Raw genomic sequence first — 26,274 nt, forward strand, 5'->3', positions numbered from 1 at the left:
TTAACATGAAGGTTAGGTGCTAGTAAAACAGTAAAATACGAGTACAAGGTGAGGAAAGGACTAGCGTAAGCAGTGCTTAATTTGAGCCGGGGGCTTCTGGTGCTCGGAACTGGCACTTAATTGCAAGCACCAGCACTTATGACAGTGGGCCACATGGTGGCATTGTGTGTCTAGTTTGGAGAGGAGCACAACAATTTTTTTTAATTAATTCAATTCACATTAAAAATGACTAACACCTGCCATCTAGATTAAAGATTTGCTGTAATTAATTATTTGTCGTAAAGCAGAGGGTCTTGGTGGGTACTAGCAACTATATATGCTGAAGTTAGTAGGGTTATGGTGAGTAAGGTGATCTATCTGCCCTGTGTAGATAAGGTTGATTCTGTAAAACAGGTGTCCTTGGGCCACTATAGTGTTGCACTCAAATTGGATCACCGAATACTCCCTTTGAGCACTTGCCACTCGCTGTAGCGAGGTAGACCATTCAAGGCTAACTCTGCAAATGGAGGGATTTAAAGCCTCCGAAATCTGTGTCGCATAATTGATAAATTAATAGCTTGAAGGTCCAGCCAAAACTCAATTGTATGAAAATAAATGTATTTACTAAATAGTACACTTACACATAGGGTATGCAACTAAAACTTGAAGCTTCTACCACCTTCAGGCCAGAGAAATAACCCCAAATGTTTTTACATCTCTGTCACTCTAGGTGCTAGATTTCTGTACAACACCAAGCCATATGACCAATGATATCCTGTGGGGGATGCTGCGAGTCAGTTTTGCAAGGTTCAGAAACGGTTCAAATCTCCACTTGAGGGACTGGATGCAGGCAAGCATGCTGGTACCCAAATTCTACTTTGAGCTCACCACCTATGGTACTCAAGGATGCCTGTGATTAAAGGGAGGAGCCCCCCAAAATATCCAAACTACAGTGTACAAAAATGGCTACCAAAAGAACAATCCAAACAACAGGATTGCCATTCTTAGGAATCCTGGCAATATCCATGATTGTCCGATGGGCTAGATGACTGGTATCACTCTCCTCCTAGGGATATCTCTATAACCGTGCAAAATACAAAGTGGTCGCTTCTTTAGTGATACATCAGTAGTTAATGAAAGTTTAACATGGACCAAACAAGCTGCTGATTTAGAATTGATGAGGTGATTATCCTTTGCTCAGGTAGGACAATCTTGAGCCATCTTTCGGAAGTCAGTGCCCAATGTTTGCTACTTCCTACACAAGCCTCCTTGCAGCTCTACCTATTATATCTCTGTGCTAATACAACTATAACTTGAAAGTTGCTGTGGTACTAAAACTATAACTTGAAAGTAGCTGACTCAATACAGTTATGTCTGTGAACACCAAGGCATCTTGTTCTGCTACCAGGCTTATGGATTCCCATGGTGCCTGCCTGCTGTCAGTGGCACATGCTGACGGTATTACAGGGGCCAGGACCATTAGATATGTCTGACATCATAAACATTACTAAAGTGTCTTACTACTTTGACCGACTCTTTTGTTTCCTTCAGAGATGTCTCTGAATCTTCATGTCTAACTCTAAGGTCTCTATACGGTGTTTTTTTTAGACGTACTGAGTAGTAAACAGATACCACAGCCTCACCTCCCCATTCCCAAGCTGAGATGGTGGTAGTTACTTTTTATTTTTATTATCTCTTCATTCATTTTACACAATACAAACATTCACAACTTCATGATGGAGCCCCATACCTCTGGATAGTTTGGTCCCCTTAATGTACAGTACTATGGCAGTATCACATCCGTGGGTCCCAAACGGGACATCTCCATCCCGTGGGTGGTTATTACAAAGCCATTTGGGCGACCTGGAGGGTGGGTGGAAAGGACCAATGTGTCGCTGGGGCAGCAGCTATATGTAACTTACAACAAACTACCCCCAAAAGAGGGTAACCCAAAAACGTATGTGACCCATCCAATGCCCCTTTGTGTCTGCTTTTGTCCTTGAGATGACTCAGTAAGATCTTTTATCCTTGGGATTGTCCAATCATCGTTGCTGATATTCCGTCATCCCCGACAGTATCATCTCCCTCCAACTCCCACCCATTCATACTTTGAGCTATTTTGTTTCATGTCTCAACCCCCACCCCCCATCCATCTGTCCAGTTTGATAAGCTATGCGTCCCACCCTCCGGCCTGTCCGTCTACCAGAGGTTGTGTTAGCTGCATGTTCTGCCTTTGACCACTTCTGTAAGTCCCAGCACCAGAGCATCTATGTCCAATTAACAAGCATCACAACTATAAGATCACATTGTGTTACTTTCAACACCTGGCTTGATACAGTTGATGAAAGGCAGCATAGAGCAATGCAACAATTGACGGCCACTCCTTATTCTGGACAAGACTTATGGAGCCTTTAAAGAAAAATCACTGACCTTGAAGACAAAAGTAGGTGACATAACTTGTGCTTTTTTGGAATCTCCGAATAACAGGAAGGTATGGCCTGTCATTTTCTTTAGCACTCTTCATACCATAAACCGTTGATCTCATTTTCCTTCCTTGGAAAAGGGTGCACAGGTTACAGACTCAAAAGAGAGGCAAGGAAGATGCTCCTACACCAATAATTGCCTGCATACTCAGGCATCAACACAGACAACAAATTATTTATGCTGTGAATTAAAATGGTCGTCCCTTTCAGCTCTTAAACAATAAAATGCATGTCTTTTTTTCTTAAGAAACAAATGTAAAGCAGAATAGGTTCTTGGCCCACATCGTCCCTTATGGAGAAAATAGTGCTGACGATGCAGCTTGCTTGAGCCAGCCATAATATGGGCGACTCTACTGATTAACAATTAGTAATGAGAGAGGCACTCCTATTTTTTAACAAATCATACTCAGAGTTTATAACATTCATAAACCACGCGTGCTGTGGAGGGAGACGCAATGTCCATGCTGCTCCCTCCACAGCACGCGTGGTTTATGAATGTTATAAACACTGAGTACTGATTTGTTAAAAAATAGGAGTGCCTCTCTCATTACTAATTGTTGTTTTGTACCCTGTCCACAGGGAGTGAGCACCCACTTTCAATCATGTCATTTGATGCTATAACCAATCTTACGGAAAATCGTGCTAATATCTTAGCTTATACCAACGAACGAACAAGCTTCAGAAATCTATTCCCTGATCCATGATGTGAGGTCCTTCAATGTGCAGGGGAGTAGCTTGCCACAACAACTTAAACAACTTGAGTTCCTGACTAAAAGACAATTGAACCAGCGCCTCCATGCATCCACACTTGTGCAATATCATCGCGCAAAGAGAATTCCAAGAGGTCTAAGAATGCCCATCAAACCCATGTTATTCCGTTTTCACATGAAGAAAGATTTTATGGACCGCTGGTATGCAGTGCTTAACAAATGTTCTTTGGACTTGATTTTATTACTATTAGAGGAACTAGCAGTAGCTATCAAGGAAATTACAGATGAAATCACACTCATTGAATCAGACTTACAAACTAGAATGGCTTCAGAAGGAGACACTAATGTCAATAGGGCACCCCCAACGGTTGTTGCAACAGCATCAGGTGTAACAGACTCAACAATCACTGAGGGAGCTGCCCCCTCTAAAACGCCTTTTTCCGCCCAGGACGCGGAAACCACCCAGCCACCTGGAAAAACCAAAGGAAAACCAGGAGAGGTAAAGGAAGTAACAAAACCCAACTTGAGGAGTACCCGACTGACTTAGTGATTAACATTTCAAACCACAACCTGACAGCTCAACAAACCAAAGTTCTCAACAAAGGATTTAATTTCGTACCAACCTACCAGACAAATCCGCTGGAGATTGAAATTTACTTTTTCAAATTTATGAGAACTTTACGTTTGAGATACTTTTTTTCCAATCTTCCAGATAAAGACATAGAGTCAGATCCACCAGAATACTTAGAGTTTAGACCTAAATCCACCTTTCAGGCACCCACATCTCACAAAATCTTGGATGCATTTGAAAATCTAGTCCTCAATGACCTGAAACATTAATACAAACAAAAATTGTTACTGGAACCTTTCCAAACATGAGAAACATACTTTGAAGGAACTAGCAGAAAATCCCAGGATACATATCCAACAAGCTGACAAGGGTGGTGCTATTGTTGTTATGGATCGGACATTCTATGAGTCCAAAGTCATAGAACACATATCTGAAATTCACACTTATATCAAATTGGAGCACGATCCCATTAAGGAATTGAAGGAAACATTAGACAAGATACTAGATCTGGCTGAAAACATGAAATGGATAAACACCAAAACTCGACAATTTCTCACAGTTTCATTTCCAAAGCAGCCAGGACTATACATGCTGCCAAAAGTCCACAAAAATCTTTCCAATCCACCATTCCGTCTGATAGTCACCGGGTGTGGCACTATCTTCGAGCCTCTGGGCCAATTTATCGATCAATTTTTGCAACCTTTTGTTCAGTCATGGTATTCTTATACCAAAGATACAACACACTTTTTACAAAAACTCATGAAAGCTGCAGTGAAACCAGGCATGTTGTTGTGCACTTTAGATGTCAAAGCCCTATACACCTCTATCCCGCATACCGCAGGAATAGAGGCAGTGGAATGGGCTCTGTTGAAACAAGAGAATTTACCTGTCAACAAAAATTTTTTATTGGAACTTTTGCACTTCAGTCTTCACCATAGTTATTTTAAGTGGGAGAATGCTTACTATTTACAAAACAAAGGTACCTCTATGGGCTTTTCTGGGGCCCCAGCCTATGCTAATACCTACATGGCAAGGTTCGAAGACATGTATTTGACGACAGACAAAGATTGGATTGACAACACAGTTCTTTACTGCCGCTACATTGATGATATTTTCCTCATATGGCAGAACTCCAGACTTATGTTGGAACAAAAGATATCCCAGCTCAACTTGTATGATGAGAATATCCAATTCACCCATAATATCGATGAGAAAGTTATTCCATTTTTGGATGTATTAGTGAAACTGGGGATGAAACTCTTGATACTGAAGTATATCACAAGGCAACAGATAAAAACACAGCTCTTTCTTACAACAGTTTCCATTCAAAGAACCTTATTGACAATCTGCCATATTCTCTCATGTTAAGAGCCAAAAGAATTTGTTCACAAGATGAGACGCTACAAACCAATCTCAAGACTATCATCACTAAGTACGTGTCAAAAAAGTACCCATCCAAAGTATTGGAAACAGCCAAAGAAAAGACTGAAAAACTACCAAGGGAGTCTTTGCTGATCAAAAAAACTAAACAGCAACGTCAACGCCAGGTATTTGTCTCTAAATATTCTACTAGTTCTCAGGAAATAAAAAAGAGTATTAATCGCCACTGGGAACTGCTCAGTAATGAGACCGACTTTAAAGATCTGTTTATCAATAGACCAATTTTCGCCTACAGAAGGTCTCGCAACATCAAAGAGCTATTGAAATCCAACCCAGAAACAACAACAGTAAACTACAAAGGAATGAAAAAGTGTCAAAATTGTGTACACTGCAACAATGTGATAGTGTCTGATACAGTGAAACACCCTCATACTGGAGAAACCATTCCTACCAGGATTAATGCGGATTGTAATACCATGAACGTAATATACGCTATCAAGTGCCCCTGCGGATTGTTGTATGTGGGAAAAACTGAAAGAAAAATCAAGACACGTATATCCGAGCACAAAAGTACCATTCGCAACAAAAACATCAACAGCAGTTTGGCGGTGCACTGGGACAAAAACAGACACACAATAGCCCAGATGAAATTCCAGATCCTCGAAGTGGTAACCCCATCACCCGGAAAGAGCCTCACCAAAACTCTTTTGCAGAGAGAGATCTTTTGGATAAGAAAATTACAGACACAAGATCCTAAAGGGATCAATGATCTAGTCGATTTAATTTGTTTCCTCTGATCATTGCACAGATAAGCACGCTGGAGGACTGTACTTGTATTCAGGGTGCGCGTAACATTATCTGATGAACTTTATCTCATGACAATGTATTGCTATTGTTTATTTTTAAGTCGAGATTTGCAATCACATTGCATAACGCACCTCTTTCCTGTACTCCTATCATGTACACCACACCACATAAGCATGGCGCCTTAGTTTCTTTTGAATCCTTGTGACTTTTTTCCTGCAAAAGTCTGTTTTCCATTTTTTCTACACACCTCCACGTCATTTAAACAAGCCGTCGCTCTAAACCCGGCGTTCGTATCTACACGTGCACCGGACGTTCGTGAACGGGAGAAGAGAGAGAGGGAGAATCTTGGAGTATTGGAGTTACCGACACGAGCGGCACAAGGTAATAGCGTTGTAAATGTGGTAGAGCGATCTTTTGTAGGACATCATTCAGTAAGAATAATGTTGGTGTTGTTGTTGTTTTTCAGTTAAATTGGGCAGTATTCAACGCATGTAACCATGAGAAAACGTCGACTCTCACCGCATCCCATTATGTAAATTAGGTGTGTTTCACGTGTGTCTTTTGCGTGCACATAAGCCTAGGAACATTTAAGTAACTGTGAGAGTTATCACTACATAAATTGTTGTCCTGCACAGAATTGTTAATACGGTTGGCCTTTATTTATTATTTGTTGAAAGGATCACCACAGGCGTGTTCTTGTAACTTACGGTAGAGGCGAGTGTGTGTTTGAGGTTACCAGCTTTTGGATCAGTTACATCCTCACGGCAAGGAACACACCACGTAGCAGTTTCACTTTCTTCCAGTGAGTTGTGGTTTCTGTTAACCCCTTTCGGTTGTCGCTATTTGTTTACCACTTGATTGAGGGTGTATGTTTTTTCCTAGAGTCACTGATCAAGTCTTTTCACGTCGGCACAGCCCAACCCGGTCTTTCCATCGCGCCATTTCTCTCTTATTCATACAAGTGAGTGTACAGTACAGAATTAGTTCATTTCAGAGGTTGTAATTGATTTAACAGGAACGTTTCTAGCAAATGTATTCATGTAATTCATTATTGTGGCAATCTATAAACTTTGCGGTTGAAGAACTTTTTTTTCACTCAAGTGATAGAGTTTTATTTATTTTTTGTGTCATTTCAGGTACCGCCCCTGACGAAGGGCCAAGAGGCCCGAAATGCATTGGGCAGGGCAAACTTGTTTGACAAATTCATTATAAGTTTTGATGTGATGTAAAGATTATATGTACATTTTTTCAAAAACTATGAACTTATTGTATCTATTTATACCTAATGTATATTATGCTTGATGAAATCGACATGTTAGTAAAAACACACATTTGAAATTCAAAAGATTCATGTGTTTTCATGTATTCAATGCATGTTGTATACTGGTTACATTGAGATTCACGCATTAAGCAAACATCCAATTTTGGAATCGCAACAGTGCGTAGAGGGCAAGCGGTTTCGCTTGATTATTTTTCACGACTCTACTGATTAACATAATCCTAATGAGCTGGACACTTTTTGGTGTTGTTGGTAGATCCCTTGATGGATACAACTCAGAGGCAGACTATGTTTCAAGGAAGATATGGCACACTCTCTATGCAAGCTCTGTTCATTGTAAATATCAACACTGCTCTGGTCATATTTTCTTCCAGCATCCCTCATTTCCTGCATCGTGAAGTCAGCGGACACTGCTGAATTCGAATGGATCACAAAATATTCTTAAATCTTGATCTTTCTCTCATTTTACCCCTGCTTTCCAATTCCTTTCACCTTTTAGGCAAACTTGGACATGTGCACTATTTACACTTTTGCCTCCATCTCTCTTCTCCCCCTCTTTTCTAGAGCGATCGAGATCTATAGCGGTTAGTAAGAACCACACTACAGTACCCGTTGGTTAATACAACCATTACCCCTTGCATTCAATCCTCACTCCGTCTTAATGTTGTGCACCACGTCTCATGGTATGTACACTTTCAAGGCATGTGTCATGGCACCTTCTAACAGCTCGCCCTTCTAAAGTTAGAGTTGTAACTTAAGACTGCCAGAAACATCTGGAATAGTTCTGTAGAAACGGACTAACCCCCTTCCTTCACTTTTGCATATTTATTTTCACTCCACCACCCAATTTCCCAGCTCCTCTCCTAACATTTTTGACAATCATTGCAACATTCACCTACGTCTAGTGCGAGGATCTTGAACATCTTATCGCTAAACATAAATGGCCTCACTTGCTAGGACAAAAGGAAAATAGGTAAAATACTTACTTTTGCTTCGCAAAAGACATCTTTCTATCAAGGAATCAGAAAAACTGAAATGCGCCTGGGTGCGAAAGGTTGCATACGTCTCTTGGGATTCATAACCGGGATAAGGTCCCCTTGTGAGACATAAAGTCAGTGAAAGTGGAGCGGCTATCCTTTTTCACAAGTCTCTTCCTGTTCCCATGTTGAAACCATGATCAAGCCCGAATAGGAGATTTGCCTTTTCCAAAACTAAATCATAGGAATATATACTCAGAAAAATAGGTCTATGCCACCAGTTACTGTAGATGTGCCTTCTTTGTCACACTGAATACACTGCTAGTTGAGTTTCACAACCCCAAAATTGTTATAGGAGGAGAGTGAAACATGGTTGTTACCCCATGTTGGCTAGATCTGGTAAACCCACCGGTACGGGGAGCTAAGACAGGGGAATGCCACAGGAGTCACTGTCCATTCTCACTCCAACAGACCTGTGGAGTCTGACTCATCCATAAGCTCAAATGTCCTACGTTCAGAGGACTAGCACACAAATGTATTATTTTCTAATCTCAGGTTCATTGTTGTCTAATTTCCTACATTGCTACATTATGGAATGGGGTTCCTCCGCTCACTCTCTCATTCTATACAGTTGGATATGTGTCTGGTAACAACTATGGCTACATCTTGGTAAATGAACCTTACTAGATAGCAACAGCCATAAGACAAAAGGTAGCTGCAATCACACTTCATCGAATTTCGTGACCTACTTGAGAGTTCAGGGACCTCAACCTGAACCCTCTGGGCTGCAGGTAAGACATACATACGAGGCAATATGATGAAGTACTCAGTGAAAGCAAAAGAATCAGCTTAAGGAAAACAAATGGTCCTTGGAGCAGACAATTGTTTCTCTCGCCCTCCGATACGAGACAAAATCATTGGATAACCTTATTCGACAGCTAGAAAAAAGAAAACATCTGAACTCACACTTTACATCTGAGGCTGAATATGCTCTGACTACACTCAAGTAGAGGAACTATGACCAGGGTTAAAAGGCTGGTGGGCAGCTTGCAGTTCAACTGAAACAGAGGGAGGTTGTAACTGCAATACCAGTGTTCCAAAATGACAGGGAGAAATTATTTAGTCACCCAATGGAAAACTAAAAAGAATTTCCATCCGACAAGTCCAATGTGTACACATCAGTCAGATGCCTCAAAGCTTAGGGAAGATACTTTATTTGAAAAACAATCTATTTCATATCTCTCATTTGAGGCGAATGCATCTGTGGAAGGAAAGTCATATTGAAGCAGATCAAATAAGCCATTAAATCAATGCCCTTTAGTAAAGCTCATGTAAAGAATGGGTTTCCCATTGAACTGTATAAATTAATTGCTATATATATCACTCCTCTATTGAGTGCAGTGCTCAATGTCTCAGAAAACTCTGGCTTGCTTACAGACTTTAACAGGACTACTACAACCTTACTTCCACCAGTAACCAGGCAAAGACTGGTTTCCATGTGCCAGCTACTGGCCGATACTGTTAATACATTCAGGCATTAAAATTTAGCAAAGGTGCTGATCAACTACCTGAAAACAATGTTCACTACACTGATCAATGATTCTTGACTGTGAATACTTCCTTGGCAGGTCATTAAGAAATCATTTACTAACTCTTCACCGCCACCAAAATTGAAACGACCTGGATAATAAATGAGATCTCTCAATGAACCCCTAGAAAGCATTTGAACAGGCTAAATGGGAAAACCACTTCAAAACTCTCTCCTGAGTGGGTATTGTCTGGCTTTCATCACAAATTGTGGTACCAAGAGCTCTCGGTTAGAGTATACTGCAGAAGCATCCGATCTGATTCCTTTTGTATCCACAGGGATATGCGTGAAATCTATCCTCTGTCACTCTTAGTGTTTGTATTAGACCTACAGGCACTGGCAGTAGTAATGAGCAGGTCTAGATTGACCGATGGTAAAGAAACACAGGAAGGATACATTCCATGAATTACTTTCTGGACCAGCAACAGATACAGCTGTAAGAAGGAAGCTATGTCTAATTTTCCATCAGTCAAATACTGTTTAGTGATGTCTGCTAAACACAGATTCCACTCCAAGATGGTATTCCAGTGTGTTTCTTTCCTGAGACCAGCCACTTCCTGTCAGCTGGCTCCTCATCAAAGGCCAGCTCTTTCCTGCCAGATGGCTCACGGTCAAAGGCCAGTCCCTTCCTGTCAGCTGCTTCCTGGTCAAAGGCCAGCCCCTTCCTGTCAGATGGCTCCTGGTCAAAGGGTAGCCCCTTCCTGTCAGCTGCTTCCTGGTCAAAGGTCAGCCCCTTCCTGTCAGGTGGTTCCTGTTCTAGTAGTATATTAAGATCCTACGATCAGTGTACCAGTGGATTGCAACCCCTCGGCCTTGCTTCTGCTCCTGGATTCTTTGCTCCTGATCTGCTTCGGTCCTGCAAGCTCAAGCTCTGCTTCTACTCCATCTTCAGTCCTGCCATGTCCTAATTCCATTTTACTCCAATGCTCCCAGATATGCCGGATCCACCAGATCCAGTGTCAGGTTTGATAAGGCGTGGCTAGCTTAGAGTCGTCTTGAGCATCATTATGGCACTCCAAGTACGGTTACCGGGACAAAAACTGTAGTGGCCCTCAAATAACCTCTTGTGTGAGCACAATGTAATGCGTATAGCTTTGAAACAGGCATACATATGACTGACAAGCTATGTTGTTAACGATGCATCTGTAATCACCTGCTTTTTGCTTCCTTGGCGCTGTCTTCTCTCATTAGAGAAGCATCATCCAGCCTCCAGAACAGCAGTAAGCTCCTTTCACCTGTAAGTCTAGGCTAACAGCAAGATATTGCAGGATTAGCAGCTCATCTGAGACCAGAGTTTCCCAGCTGCCATCTTTGGATCATGAGTACAAACACTGAACCCTGCTTCTTCTCAATGCTTTGCACTGAAACTTCAAAAAGCGAGGGACGCAGTGATGACGGCCCTTGAGTTTCAGGCTCAATCCAAAAAGGATTACACCTATTGACATCCAGAATCTGGATAGCTGAAATCCAGAGTCAGGGTTCAGAAGACAGGTGCTTTTAAACCTGATTTTAGGGGCATTTCGGCACAAAGGGGGTTTGGGTAACTTTTTATACAGAATAGAGCTTGTTTGCTTTTACTTCCTTCATGTGTTCAGACACATATCTACAGGAGAATTGTGAGTTCAATAATACTCGTGAGATGGTGGTAGAAAACCTGAGATGTCCGTAAATGTAAATGTCATTTTAACTTTGTGCACAAGTGTAGAGCAGCTATTCTGATTGTAGGTGTATTGAACTGCAGCAGTGTGTTCCCTCACAACATGCCAAAAATGGCAGTGCAGTTAACTGCGCTTGAATACAACTGTATAATTAAAAGTTGTTTTGATTACAGTATCCTATAGTCATGTTATCTAAATAGCACTCCTTCAGAGGTGAACACTGAGTGAATAAAATGAAAGACTGATACCCGTAGGTAATACTGCTTACATGTACTTAGGTTAATGGCATCTGTCTCTGTACACACTAGATTTAGTATTTATTCTTCCAACCCCTGTCTCTTTTAGGTGAACGTTTGAAGCCTACAGAACTCAGCTGCTCCTTAAATACAGGACTGTTTTGCTTCCCCTACAGGTAGTGTCATGGGGCTTTGGATGATCTGCTTTGCAGAAGTATTGCAGGATACTGGGCCATTAAGTATTTTAGTTTTTTTTTATTCCCAAACCTTTTATTCCCAAACCCCTTGCCTTGGATCCATTAGATTTCCAGCCGATGTGTTATATTTTGCTGGTGTGAGATGGTCAAGAAGGATTGTAGGGTCCACACAGCCCCTGCAATTGTGCAGCGAGTAGTGTGTGTTCAGTTAGTAGGATTTGACTTCCAGCTCCAACAGTGCCAGCTTTTTCTTGTGCTGGTCTAACCCAGATATAAAATGAAAGACTTGCAAAATTCGGATGTAAGACTTCTAAAAATGCGACCAAGCACTTGGAATTGTTTTTATGCCTTGGAGTATTTTTCTCCTTGAACGGACAGGCACTACTTAACCAGAGGGTGTCCTCGGTAACCTGTTTTACACCCAGGACAGACAATGTGGCTTCTGGCCCCTCTAATTCCACAGATTAACACTTTCTGTGCTCATGACGAGCTCAGCTCGTCATGAGGCACGGTTGAGCTGTGCTCATGACGAGGTGAGCTCGTCATGACCGTTGAAACGTTCGCAAGCGGGGATAATTTGCCCGCCATGCTGAACGTTCGAAAACGGGTGTGGTCATGACGATCGGAGCGCCGCCGTTCAGCGTGACGAGCCGAGTTCGTCACAAGCACGGCGGTGCCGAGCGTGGCCCCTCTGCCCCCGCACAGCAGGTGAAAGAGCCCCGCAGCGAAGGGCTTAAAAACCATCCAGCCCCAGCAAACTCAGTTCAGTTTCAGAATCTACAGAATGAAAAAGATGCCCTACCGCAAAGTTTTGCCATACATTCACCTTTCGACCTTCCTACGGCCGAGCCAGACATAAAACTCGGTTTAAGACTCTGCAGGATGAAAAGGCTGTTTTATAGCAAAACCTATCCACACATTTACTTTTGGACCTTCCTAGAGCCAGGCCAGGCACCCCGTGTTCAATGTGGATCCTCTGAAAGTGAAACAATTCCTTGATGACTTCTTGGTACAGTTAATGCTTCATCCAATCCAGTTTCTCTCAGCTCAATCCAAAGTGAGTAATTTTATAAGTAGCCTTTTAGGCTAAGTCTTTTCCGAGGCTACACCTCTAGTCATCACTTATGACTCCTGTGCGGATGATTATGATGCCTTCTCATCTTTGTTATGCATGTTTGTTCGCTGTGATCATGAGACTTCTGACATGACATGCTTACTGATTTATGTATCATTAAGGAATTGCAAACTGCGATTCCTTAAATGTAATTCTGGAAGCACCAGAACTTTGCTATTTGGCCTTAAGGAATTGCAAAAAACTTCAAGTTGGTGGTAATTTGCGATTTTCCTTAAAAATGCACTTTTTTGATTTTTTACAAGTGCCATATGTTGCACATACATGCCCTCAGGGCATGTATGTGCTACATATTTCAGGGGTGCAACAGGATGTCCTGTTGGCACTCTTGCAACCTTGAAATTGCATTCTCAATTTGCGATTCTCTAATTGGTAATCGCAAATTGAGAATGTCTTCCCATTCATTCCTATGGGCCTCCTAGCCCATAGGAATGAATGGGAAGGTATTCCTTATTTGCGAATCTCAATTTGCGAGTCACAAATAAGGAATATGTAGGAATCGCAAATTTTTTTGCAAATCCTACATACATTGGGGGCGCTAGGTGGCGCCAAACCGAGATGGCCGCACTGGTGTGAGGCTCTTGCCAGACCGAGCCCTGTCACACGATCCTGCATCATCCTGCCAAGTGAAAACGGCCTGAATTCTTCCCCAACTTGTTCCTGACACCGAGACGAACACAGCGGTGCCTGGATTGTCTTATACCGACGGCGGGAACTGGTGCTCCGGAGCGACTATCCTTGTGCGGACTCAGGCGCTGGAGAAGGAGCTCGCAGGCGGCGGATCGGCCGACCAGGAAAGACCGGTGCTGTCAGGCCTACACACAACGGCCGAAAGATCTCTCCCGCTCTGAGATCCAAAGCGCGCCCCAACACTTGGTCGCTGCCGCTGGAGGTGCTACCCGACTCACGGGAGAGGTACGTGTGGCCCTGTTACCCCCCCACTGTCAAAAGCGACACTGACTGACTGCGGGCCCGGCACACACGGCACCCCCCGGAGCCTTGACACCCTGCTCACCCCCGGTGCGTGGCGGGTCTCGGAGGCGGCCCCAGCCGCGCCCGCTGCAGCGCGCCGGGGCAACCTCCTGGTGGTCATCTTGCGGCATCACCGCCGGCCCCTTCCCGAGGCACCGACACAATCTGCACTCCAGGCCGCGGCCAGCGGCCTACTAAGCCGAGACCGGAGGGAGCCGCCTGCACTCCAGCACATCCGCGGGGCTCTGCTCATTACTGCCCGCACCTCCAGGACACCTCACTGCGTGCACCCCACGGGCCCACTAACGCTGGCCCTCTATTAAACCCTCCTAGTACTGGGACCCACCTGGCCTATTTCATCATAAAAGAGCCCTCCACATCTGACCAGCTTGAAGCAACTACACTATCCTTACTGGGTCACTGCAGTCCAGCCCGCATTCGCAGGTCAACCCCCCATCTGCACTCAGCAGACCCAGTCTGGGCAATAACGTGTAGAGCCGGCGCCAGGTGGGGGCTGGGGAGCACTGGCGCCCATCTTACATTCATTCTAGGCCCCGAGGAGCGCGTGGCATTCGCGACACCCTCCGGCCTAGCCCCCCCCCCGAAACCTAGATTACAGGCTCTTTGGCACCTGCCACCCACCAGTTTCAGCTCGCCCTACTGCTGTCCTCGTCCCGCGCCCTGGCTTCCTCCTCAGCCGCGATATTGCGGACTCCTCAGCGCGAAATGGGCCGCAACGACGCAAGACAGTCCAAAATCCCCTTTGAATCCAAAAAAGCGTCCAAAACGCCATCGGAAGGGGCAGACAGCCCTGCCGCCTCAGCACCCCAGGAAGAGGACTGGAAAACACTCCTATTGGGCATGAGACAGAGCCTTTCCACAATTGATGCCAAAATAGACACCATCAATTCACGCATGGACAGCGTTGTGTCGAAGCTTGAACACCATGACACTCGCATCAAAGAGACGGAGGACAGGATCTCCGTGCTGGAAGACGGCGCTACCTCCACTGCCAAACAAGTCACACAGATGGACAGACTGCTAAAAATAATAGCGGACAAGAACGAGGATTTAGAAGCGAGGTCCAGACGCAACAACGTCCGCGTCCTTGGCCTTGCAGAATCCACCAACACCGGAAAGATGGAGATTTTCATTGAAAACCTTATTGTGGAGTTGTTTGGGAAAGAATCCTTCTCTTCGCACCTCATAGTGGAGAGAGCTCATAGATCTCTCGCTGCCCGACCCCCTCCAGGTGCCCAACCACGGCCCATTGTCGCCCGCTTCCTCAATTACAGGGACAGAGACGCGGTGCTTCGCCGGGCAAGGGAGATTGGAACAGTTACTTATGGCAACGCGACGCTCTCCTTCTTCCCTGACTTCACCCCTTCAGTCCAAGAAGCCAGGCGCAAATTCGCAGGGGTGAAGAAGAAACTCCAATCCCAGGACATTCCATATGCCATGTTATATCCAGCCAAACTGAAGATATCACACCAGGGTACACAACATTTTTTTCAAAATCCGCAGCAGGTGGAAGACTTCCTTAAGCGCCTCACAAAAGAACGCGCCAGAGATGAGACTGAGTTGCGACGCTCGAGGTCACAGTCCCCAATGTCTCAACAGGATTAACGAACTGAGATACCATCCTGATCACGAGGATGCTGACCGCTGAACATAGTGAGACCGGACTCTGCATTTCACGGTGAGGTATATATACTGCTTTAAATCTCACTGGACTATGATTACGAAGGTGCTCGGTCACCCACCTCCGTCCCGCACAGGACAGCTAGGTCCCTACCTGGCGTCTAGTGGGTGAAAGTAAGGAGGTGGATGGCAGGTCTGGCGCCCCTGGATCTCCGTCCCCAATGGGTGATCCCCTACAAACCTTTGTCCTTTCTTTAGTTTTGGGGTTTTTACAGCTGGGAGTGGGGTGGGGGAACTGGATGCCCGGCAGTTGGGGTTGCCGGTGTGGGTGGGGACACAATCCGCTCTCATACTGAGACAGCGAACACGCTAGCCACACAGTTTATGCATAACATGTCTTGTGCTGCAACAGTACTGCATTACCGGCCTGTTGGGGTTGCCGGTGATGTTAGGTACATTACTTGTTTTAGTTCCGACAGCGTAGCCGCTGCGGATATTACTGGGAAAGAGGGGAATTCTGAGAATGGTTTGCTAGGCGAAAGTATTGGTATTGTTACTGTTGTCTGTTTACTGCTGAATGCTACATACATATGCCACATTTTCCTTTTACGATTGGGATGGGAGACGTAACTGACTCGCAGCCAGCCCTGCAATTCCAACTAGTAGCGTGGAATGTGCGCGGGTTGAATAACCCGAGGAAAAAGCGACAGATCCTGGGGTATTTGGATAGACAGGGAGTGTCTGTTGCAATGTTACAAGAAGCTCACTTGGTGCCAACTGCGTCCCCCTTATTTGCTTCCCGCTGGGCCTCATGCAGGGTGTTCTCATCGTACTCAACTTACTCTAGAGGTGTCACGATTCTGGTCAAAAGAGGCATGGGTTTTACCCCGTTTGGTACTGAAATAGACTCTAACGGCAGATACTGCATGGTTTGGGGGAAGCTACATGCACACACGGTCCTATTCGCCTGCTACTATGGCCCCAACACAGACGATTCGTCTGCGCTCCTCACCATGTGGGGCAAGATACAAGCCCTGGGCATATCCCACATAATCTTGGGTGGGGTCTTTAACACTGCACTGAAACCTGCAATGGACAGATCGCACCCACATTCTACCCATTATACACACACACAACGCGCCTTACTGGGCATTGTGGAGGATCATCACCTGACTGACACATGGAGGCACTCGCACCCATCTCTCAGACAGGGCACACACTTCTCCGCAGTCCACTCTACTTGGGCGCGCATTGATTATGTCTTCCTCTCCGCTGGCCTCACCCCATGGCTAGTCAAGACACAACACCTTGCCCGCACCTTCTCAGATCACTCGCCAGTCCTTCTAGCCCTGCGCATTCCCCTAGACGTTTCCCCATACCTGAATTGGCGCCTCAATCCCGCGCACCTAACTCATTCAGCCTTTAAAGCAGACCTAGAGCAGGACATAACAGAATTTTTTGACCGTAATGTCAATTCCGTCTCCAGTCTCACTACTGTCTGGGAGGCATTTAAGGTAACCGTGCGAGGCTGGTGAATTTCCAAAGGGGGAGGGGTCCTCAAATCCCTACGCGGTGACTTGCGAAAACTAGAGGCAGAGATAGGCAAACTTGAGCGTGAAATAACCCTAGGGTCGGGGGGACACATAGTTAAAGCTCAGCTACGGGAAAAAATTAACAAATATACTGAGGCAGCTGATAAAGAATGCAAATTTCTGGGGAAGCCCTTTACAGCACGTATATACGGAGAAGGCGACAGACCGGGCAGAGCGCTCGCTTCTGCGGTTAGACCACCTAGACACAATAATTATATCACCACACTACACGATAGTCATGATATACCCCAGAGGTACCTCCCGGGACAACTCCGGGTCCTGACGGATCACTACACTGCACTCTACTCCTCCCACAGACAAGCTCCGCTTGACCTACCCACCTATCTTGCAGACACCGCAATAGCTTGGCTTGGTCCGACCCAACAGAAGTTTTTACACCTGGAAATAGAGGTGGATGAAATTAAAGACGCTATTATGTCCATGAAATCAGGCAAGGCCCCAGGCTCAGATGGCCTACCGATAGATTTTTATAAAACCTTTATACACCTACTGGCCCCGATTCTAAAAAATTTATACTATTCAGCCCTGGAAGAAGGCATTTTGCCAACTAGTATGCGGGAAGCCCTGATTGCCTCCCTGTTAAAGCCAGGTAAACCACCGGAGCACTGTGATTCGTACAGACCTCTTTCATTGTTAAATAGTGACGTCAAAATACTGGCGAAGGTCTTGCCGATCCGCCTGAACCTCTTGATGGAGCGCTTGGTCCTACCGGACCAAGCTGGCTTCGTCCCGAACCGCGCCACCTCCCACAACCTCCACACCCTTCAGGCAGTGTTACAGGATATAGACCCCAGGTGTGAAGCAGCCGCGGTTTTCCTCGACGCCACAAAGGCATTCGACTCCCTGGAGTGGGACTACCTACTGGCACTTCTGGAACGCATGGGCACCCCCTTTAGTTTCATAGATTGAATCCGCCTCCTATACCATAAGCCGCATGCTGCAGTCCTATTGAATGGAGCCCGTTCAAAACCTTTTGAGATTCGTAGAGGTACTCGGCAGGGGTGCCCTCTCTCCCCTGTCCTCTTTGCAATAGCAATTGAACCTCTAGCGGCCAAACTCAGGCAGCGCCACAATCACCGCTCCCTCATCTACCCGGAAAGGCAACTACTTATATCATTGTACGCTGACGATATGACACTCTATATTCACAAGCCACAAGAAAACTTGAACCCTATCTTACGCGAGGTCACCAAATTTGGCGCCATTGCGGGAATACAGATAAACTGGGCAAAGTCGGCCCTGTTCCCCCTAACGGACAATACCCTGCAGTTCCCTCTTGACTACCCGCTACTATGGGAAAACGAAGAACTAAAATATTTGGGGATCAATATCACTAGGAATCGGGAAACCCTTATTCGCGCTAATTACGGCACTGTCCTTGATAAACTGATTGATACCGTCACTAAATGGATCCACCTCCCTTTGTCTATGGCAGGACGTATCTCCCTAATCAAGATGGTGGTACTCCCTAAGATGTTATACCTCTTTACCAATAAACCTTACAGCCCAGGAGCACACTTCTTCCGGGCCCTTGATTCCCAATTGTCTAGACTTATATGGGGAGGGAAACAGGCCAGAGTTGGGCTAAAAACTCTTATGCTCCCCTACCATCAGGGTGGATTCGATGTGCCAAATTTCCGCCTCTATTATGACTGTGCGCAGGGCCATTTTGCCGTGTACTGGCTTCACCCCCCTCCCTTTATGGCTCACCTGGCTGTGGAAGACGGATACATGAGAACCGAGAAACCATCAGGCTACCTCTATTCGGAAACCCGGGTAACTGACCATGACCCCACAACTGTGGACTGCACTGTGCAAGCGTGGCGCAGGATAATGACGAGTATGGGCATTGCCCTTCTATACTCCCCTCGCATGGTATTGGCACACGACCCTAGACTGAGCATTACCCGCGAAGAAATAGGTCGCAAAATGCTCACTAAATTGGCACTACACACGTGGGGGGATCTGTACATACAGGGCCGATTCCGGACGGCGGCGCAATTCTTTGGGGCGCATACACCCTCTGTCATGGATACATTCCTTTATACGAGATTGCAACAGAATATTCGGGCGGTCACCCCCGACTTCCCGGATGAACCGAAAACCGTGGCTCCATTACATGCTCTCCTACACACTGATACTCCGACACATGTAGTCTCCATGCTGTACAAACACGCGTATGCGGCCTCCAACCCTCCTCCTCTCAGAGCTAGACGAGATTGGGATGAGGACCTCGATGCCCCTCTCTCGGACGAACAATGGGAGGAAAGCTGCTCACACACGAATGCAGTGACTGGCAATGCTCGCCTCCGTCTGGTACATTTTAAATTCTTGCTCCGACTTTACCATACACCCGCCAAATTGTGCCGTTTCGGTTTACGAGCTGATGACCGTTGCCTTCAATGCAAGAGAGCTGGAGCTGACTTCCTTCACCTAGCTTGGACGTGCCAGGCTGTGGCATCGTACTGGGAGGAGGTTTTTAAAGCTATGTCTGATATGGTGGGAGTGTCAATCGTACCCTGCCCCAAAATAGCCCTACTGGGACATCCTTCTTCAGCGCTTAAGAAGAATAGAAAATTCTTCGCGCTAGGATTCTTATTGGCAAAACGCCACTTGGCCTGCAGGTGGGGACGAGGACGCGCCCCCAAATTCAAGACTTGGCTATCTACTATGTCTACTTGGCAGGACCAACTTCACAATTACGCTGACCTATTGCCCCACAAAATGCGTCCCAAGGACCTATGGGACCCCCTCACCGCTTACCTTCTCAGAACTCAAGATGACGAATCAGAAGGGCCGGACCCGCTAGTGACACCGGTCCAAGCTGAGCGCACGAACACACCCGGGCGTGAGCTTGACCCTCGATGAGTCAGCCCTATTAGGCCTTCTTCTCTTCCCCCCTTCCCCTCCCCCAGTCCCCAGCCCACCCTGCTAGCATAAATGGTTACTCAGGGTCTGTCGGGGGTTCAGGGCACCGCCATAGTAGCAACTTCAAAGATAACTCCAGGTCAGTACGCCCACACAGAATGTTTAGAGGCTTACTGGTCGCTCTCCCATCCCTCTCGGGACACTTACCCACGAGTTCTTGCACGGCGTAATACATGGCATATACACAAGTAGCGCTCTTTTCAGCGAGCAGATGCGGTTCCAGACTACACTCATTCCATCCCCACAACAGTTCAAATTAGCCATTAGTCTGCAGAGCACTCTCAATCAACTTCCAATATATTCCAATGTGGAGGATACTCCACCGACTTGCTCCGCCCCGTAAATTCCTCTATATCACATACTATGTATGGTGGCCACAGTGGGGGAAGGGTCTAGACACATTGGTTTTCCTCAGTTCCAATCTCAGGTTTTGACAGGGGGGGGAACACAAAAAGAGACCTCAACTGTTCAGTGTTCATTTTGAGATTCGTTATGGGATTTACTTGCAAGATGACAAGTCATGTTACAGCTTTTATCATTTTACAACGCGGCCGGCCCGGAAGGGTTGTAGGCGGCATGCTGTGTTAACTGCTTACGCCTCTCCAAATTGTATATGGAAATTTTTATATTGCGCGCAGTTGCTGCCGGCCTGCCATTCAAGGTTGTAGGCATAAAGCTGTGTATTAACCTTTTGCACCTAATAAAGGTCTTGGAAAAAGAAAAAAAAAAATCCTACATACATTGCATTTTGCGATTCTGTAATTGCGATTCGCTAAAAATCGCAATTTAAAAATCGCAAAACTCTTTTTTTATACATATGGCCCCAAGACACACGTTTTTTCAACCCTAGAAGAGGCATGGGAATTGACGGCTGAATGGCAAGAACTCAAACAGTACGATCAGCAAACCGGAACTTCTGGTTGAATCCCGCTTCTCATGATTAAGAGACACCCAAAATCCAACAGGAGCGTAAAGACTTACCCTGGTCGACCATGGAAGCATGGGGAAGACACGATCTCCTTTGATACAGAGGGAGAGGAGACACCAACAAGACTCCTGAGTCGGGGCCTCCATGGGAGAGGGATAGAGATAGTTTGGTGGTTCCCGGTGACGGGGGGACTTGGCTGAGTATGTAAGTGCTTTTCACAAGGGTGTAGTACTCCGGAAACTGTTGACGACAAAGATATGTTCAGCGGTCCTGGGGATGGTCCGTGGGGGGCACTATAACCAGATAATCCTTAAAACTAAAAGGTCCACCTCTAATGCATGAATTGCAATGTAATCATTATGTTTTTCTGTTGGAAATATTTGGGCAACAGATGGTTCTGGGGTAGATGTGTCAGGAGAAGGTATTTGGAGGGAAGGGATATGTTATTGTTCTGTTCTTTGCTTGAACCTTCTGTGTTTTAGCACTAGGAAATGCACTTGCACATAGGCGAGGCCCCACCACGCTCAGTACACTGCACATGCCCTCCTGCCCCACTCGAAAAACTACTGGATCAAGTAATGGCCAGTAAAGTAAATGGACTTCTAGAATGGATACAACAGACAGTGTTATTCCAAGAAGCTCGGCCCGACCATCCTAATGCCTCATGAGACACATCTACTGGGCACCGACCTTTATGGGTTGGTTTGGACGTGACTGGGTCTGCCACATGGGATACACTAGGGAATCCCTGATGGTAGCCATAATTCTGCATAATAGCTTCCCTTAACAGTGTAGCAGATATGCACAGACCCACTGGGCAAGTTTATAGCTGTGGAGGGTGAAATTTAAGGGAAGTCTTTTAACCCTCTCAGTGTATGGTCAGCCCCATCTCCTTAATCAAACTCTTAAGGCACTTAGGGATGTGCTGGCCAGCTTTCCCAGTGGCACCACAATCATAGAGGAGGATCTCAATGCAATGCTGTGTGCTGAGAAGTATTTGTGCGGCTCCAATTTGGCACCACGTCAGTGCAGGGCACGGACCTTTGATACCTGGATAGATGCACTGAGCCTCTGTGATGCATGGAGAATGTGGTACCCAGAAAGTAGGGAATACACTCACGTCAGTACCCACTAAATCCCTAGTGCAAATTGACCGAATGCTTCTTCTGGCCACTGACCTACTGCACACCATGGGCGCACACATACTCCCACAAGGTATCTTTGACCACTCTCTGATTATCTTGCATCTGGGAACTATGGACCGGGCCCGGCGCCCAATGTGGTGCTTCAACACCTGGTGGATTAGTAGTTCAGGGAGCATATTTTTACCATCCTCAATTTGTACTTTGAGGCGAATAGAGTCTCGTCCCCGGGGATGCTTTGAGCCACTAGCAAGGCCACGATCCGGGAGTTTGCCAAATCTTACCAGCATCAAAAAGAGCGCTTTATAGGAAGGGTGATGCTGACTTAGAAGCAGGAATACTAAGAATCGAGAAAAATTGCCTGGAGGGAGCCCTGGAAACGGTACACAGGCAACTTGACATCAATAGATCCTCACTGAAACAATTAGTGATTGACGAGGCGCGCCTCCACTAAACAGGTGTATGAGCACGGGGACAAAAATAGAAAGCTCCTCTACTGGCTGGCCACTTGAGAACTGTGGCCTAGATCATCCCCAAAGTGGTCACCTCAGATGGCAGACACACGATGGTTGATGAAGAGATAGCAGAGGCATTTGCAACATACTACTAAATGTTATACGCCCCAAATCCCCGCCTAGTCCGGGAGCAAAGTAATCTACTACTAGCTGATATATCTCAACCGAAGCTCACTAGGTGGCTGCGTGACGAGATGCACAAAGCTATATTGGCCCCGAAAATCAAACAAGCCCTCCATGACCTGAACACCGGGAAAACCCCTGGGGAGGACAGTTTCACTCTGGAGTGCTACCTCTGCTTCCAAAGCTCACTCCTCCACCTGTTCAACTTATATGCCGAAGCGATTCATTTAGGTGCCTTCCCCAGGAACTGGATGTCTCCACCACAATGGTCCTCAGCAAACCGAATCAGGCCTTGGAGAGTTGCGTCTCCTATATGCCCATCTCGTTGATCAATACAGAGGTAAAGCGAACAGATACAGTGCATGCTCGGGGACCTTAGCCACCCAGACCAATACGGTTTCATTCCTAACCACAGCACCCTCCATTGTATTAGAATAGTTAACTTAGAGTTAGCTCGTCAGCATGAACTGGTTGATCCCTATGTGTTTCTTTTAGTCGACTTTGAGAAAGCTTTTGATAGGGTGGACCTCCCCCGGCTGAGATTTGGCCCCAAATACTGTAGTTATGTCCAACTCCTCTACTGAGAGCCAAGAGCCCATGTCCTGATCAATGGACTGCTTTCCGCTCCGTTCCCAGTGCGCAGAACCACCAGGCAGGGGTGACCACCCTCTCCCTTCTCTTTGCACTAGCAATAGACCCCTGGCGGTAATCGTAGGGTGCAATGCCCAAGTAAAGGGATGGCAAGGCAGGCACGAGGACAAAATAGTGCTTTATGCCAATGATATGCTCCTCTTTTTGACAAACGAAAACATCAGACCTTCAAATCTAATGTATACTACAACTTTTCAAGGAGGCGTCCGGCATTTGGGTTCATTGGAATAAATCTCTGTTAGTCCCACTGAAGGATGACGTGCCCATTGTGTCCTGGCTAGTACCTGGAAGTCTATATAATGATATTCCAGGAACTTACGCAGCACCTGAATCTCGCCCCTTTCTTAAAAGACGTGAAGCAGGGGGAGAATACTCTTATCTACCCCTTTCACAGGTGCCCCCCATAACACAGAAGTGATGCACCTATCACTAAGTTAGCTCCCAGTGTGGAAGAGAGAGTGGCCTGACTCAAGACAAACAGTAGTCAGTCACCCACCTTTGCAAATCTTGAAGTGCTGGATGGTGTCGGAAAGGTGGCCTTGGTGCTGAGTCCACTGGGAATTCATGTTCCACTGTAAGGCTGGCATATGCCGCCTGCTGTAATTGAAAAGGAGGATGCACAAGGAAAGATAGCTCTCATAGCCCGCTTACTGGTGCAGAGAAAAAGTCAGGAACTCCACTGTGTCCAGGATTGCCCAAATGAACGGAAGCCTCTGAGAGGAATCAGGCGAGACTCATTTATGGGGAAACCCAACAATGTCAAAAGATACGTTGTACTCTAAATGACCCATGGACCACGTCTAATGAAAGCAAACCTGCAATCTGTGGCGAGTCAGGTACAGTAATACAGAAACTCAGACCTCTGTCATAATTTTTATCAACACCCATGGGGCACTGGTGAGGCTGAACGAGAACTGAAAATGCTCCTACACCACCTTGAACCATAGGTAACATTTGATAGACAGGCAGACGTGTATATGAAAATACTTGTCCTGCAAGTCCAAGGATACAATCCAGTTAATCAGGTTCAGGACATATGGGATCTGGGCCAATGTGATCATTTTGAATCTGTCCTTCCATATTAAGGTTTTGAGGGGACTGAGGTCCAAGATATCGTTGAGGCCCCCCATCCTTCTTCAAAAAAAGGAAATAGCGAGAGTACAAACACTTGCCTCTCTGAGTTTATGGCACAATTGAAGAGTAACAGCGTACCTTCTATAGTAGGATGGACAGATGCTGTTCTGAAATCTGTTACGTGTGGAAGGGATACATGGTAGGGAGGAAACAAAAGGTAGGACAAAACCTAAAAATAAATAAATTACAAGACCAATCTGTAGATTGCCAAGCCAGAAGGAGGTGCCCAATCCTATCTCCCACTGAATGTGCCTTAGCAAGTTGATGGCAAACTAATGGCGTTTGCTACCCGTTGTAGCATGGGAGGAGGAGTTGGAAGACTGATGCCCTGCTGGCCCAAACCTTGACTGATGGATCTGACCCCCAAAGGACTTGGCTGCCTGTTGCTGGTTGGGAAGTATGCCTAGGTCTATATGCTAGCCCTCTACAGCAGCCCATACATTTTAAAAACTGGTGCAGAAATTGTTTGCCAGTGACCAACAGCCAAAGAAACACCCGGTAACTCTACTGACTTTACAGTATTCCAAAGCAGATTCATCCTTCTCCCAGACTCAGGACTCATCAAAGGGCATGACATCAGTGAAACGTGCACATCTTTGGAGAACCCAGTGGACTGCACCAAGGGATGTCGACGATGGATCACATTGGTACCAAGCTCCTTGCCAAGACAAGTTTGCGCAGATAACATATTTGACAGTGTCTTGCCTGTCATGTTTAATCTGGACCAAAGAGAATGGAATATCCTCTGTGACTGCCTGCAAGATCTAACTGGGCATATCCCAAGGGGATGGATGTATCAGCCCAGATAGACTGTGGGTATAGACCGCCACGCCCTACTGCCTGAAGAAAACATATGTTTGCCAAAGGGGGGTCAGTCTTTTTGATTCTCTATCCAGAGGGGTGGTGGTACATGAATTAGGACTCAATTTACTGGTCAAGGCCTGAACAATAAGGTTCTAGTGAATTGGCTGCTTGGAGTGAATATCAGACTGTCATTCGCCGGTAGATGATGTATTGTATTGTAGTATTGTATTGTATTGTGTTCTTACATAGCGCTGCTATCACCCTACGGGTATCTTGGCGCTCAGACAAGAATCAACGAGTATCCTAAAGTTCCAGGTTAGAGAAAATGAACTAGCCCCTAGGGAATAGTAAGGTCTTTAGTTCCTTCCTGAATTTCAACAGGCAACTGGCCACCCTGAGGTCCTGTGGCAGCCCATTCCATAACTGTGCAGCTGCCACACTGAAAGCCCTACCTCCCATTCTAGACCGTTTAAATCTAGGGACCTGGACTAGGCCAGTGTTAGCAGACCGTAATTGCCTAGGGGCTCGTACCAATTAAATTTATCCTGCAGTGGTAGAGGACCCTGTCCATGAACCGCCTTAAAGATGATGCATAGTGATTTAAAACTGACCCGTTCTTTAATTGGTAACCAGTGAAGGTCTCTAAGTGCCAAGGATGTTGAGGAGCTCCATGGTTTATTAAGAGCCACCTTGGCTGCCGCCGACTGCACCCTATGTAGCCCCTGGAGGATGTCTGGCCATGTCCCTGTTCAGAGGTGGGCAAGAACCAGGCAGCCAACCGAGCATCTGTGAGGGCATCATACAACTGAAGTAATAGTTCAGAGGG

The 26,274-nt window shown here is 46.0% G+C and overlaps 1 protein-coding gene across 2 annotated transcripts in view; it reads right to left on the minus strand.

Moving 5' to 3' along the window:
- Positions 1–26,274, minus strand: part of LOC147693450 (uncharacterized) — a 326,887-nt gene that overhangs the window by 113,116 nt on the left and 187,497 nt on the right. The window lies entirely within an intron of this gene.

The sequence above is a fragment of the Lissotriton vulgaris genome, chromosome 8 (assembly GCF_964263255.1).
Source record: "Lissotriton vulgaris chromosome 8, aLisVul1.2, whole genome shotgun sequence".
In the NCBI taxonomy this organism is placed as follows: domain Eukaryota; kingdom Metazoa; phylum Chordata; class Amphibia; order Caudata; family Salamandridae; genus Lissotriton; species Lissotriton vulgaris.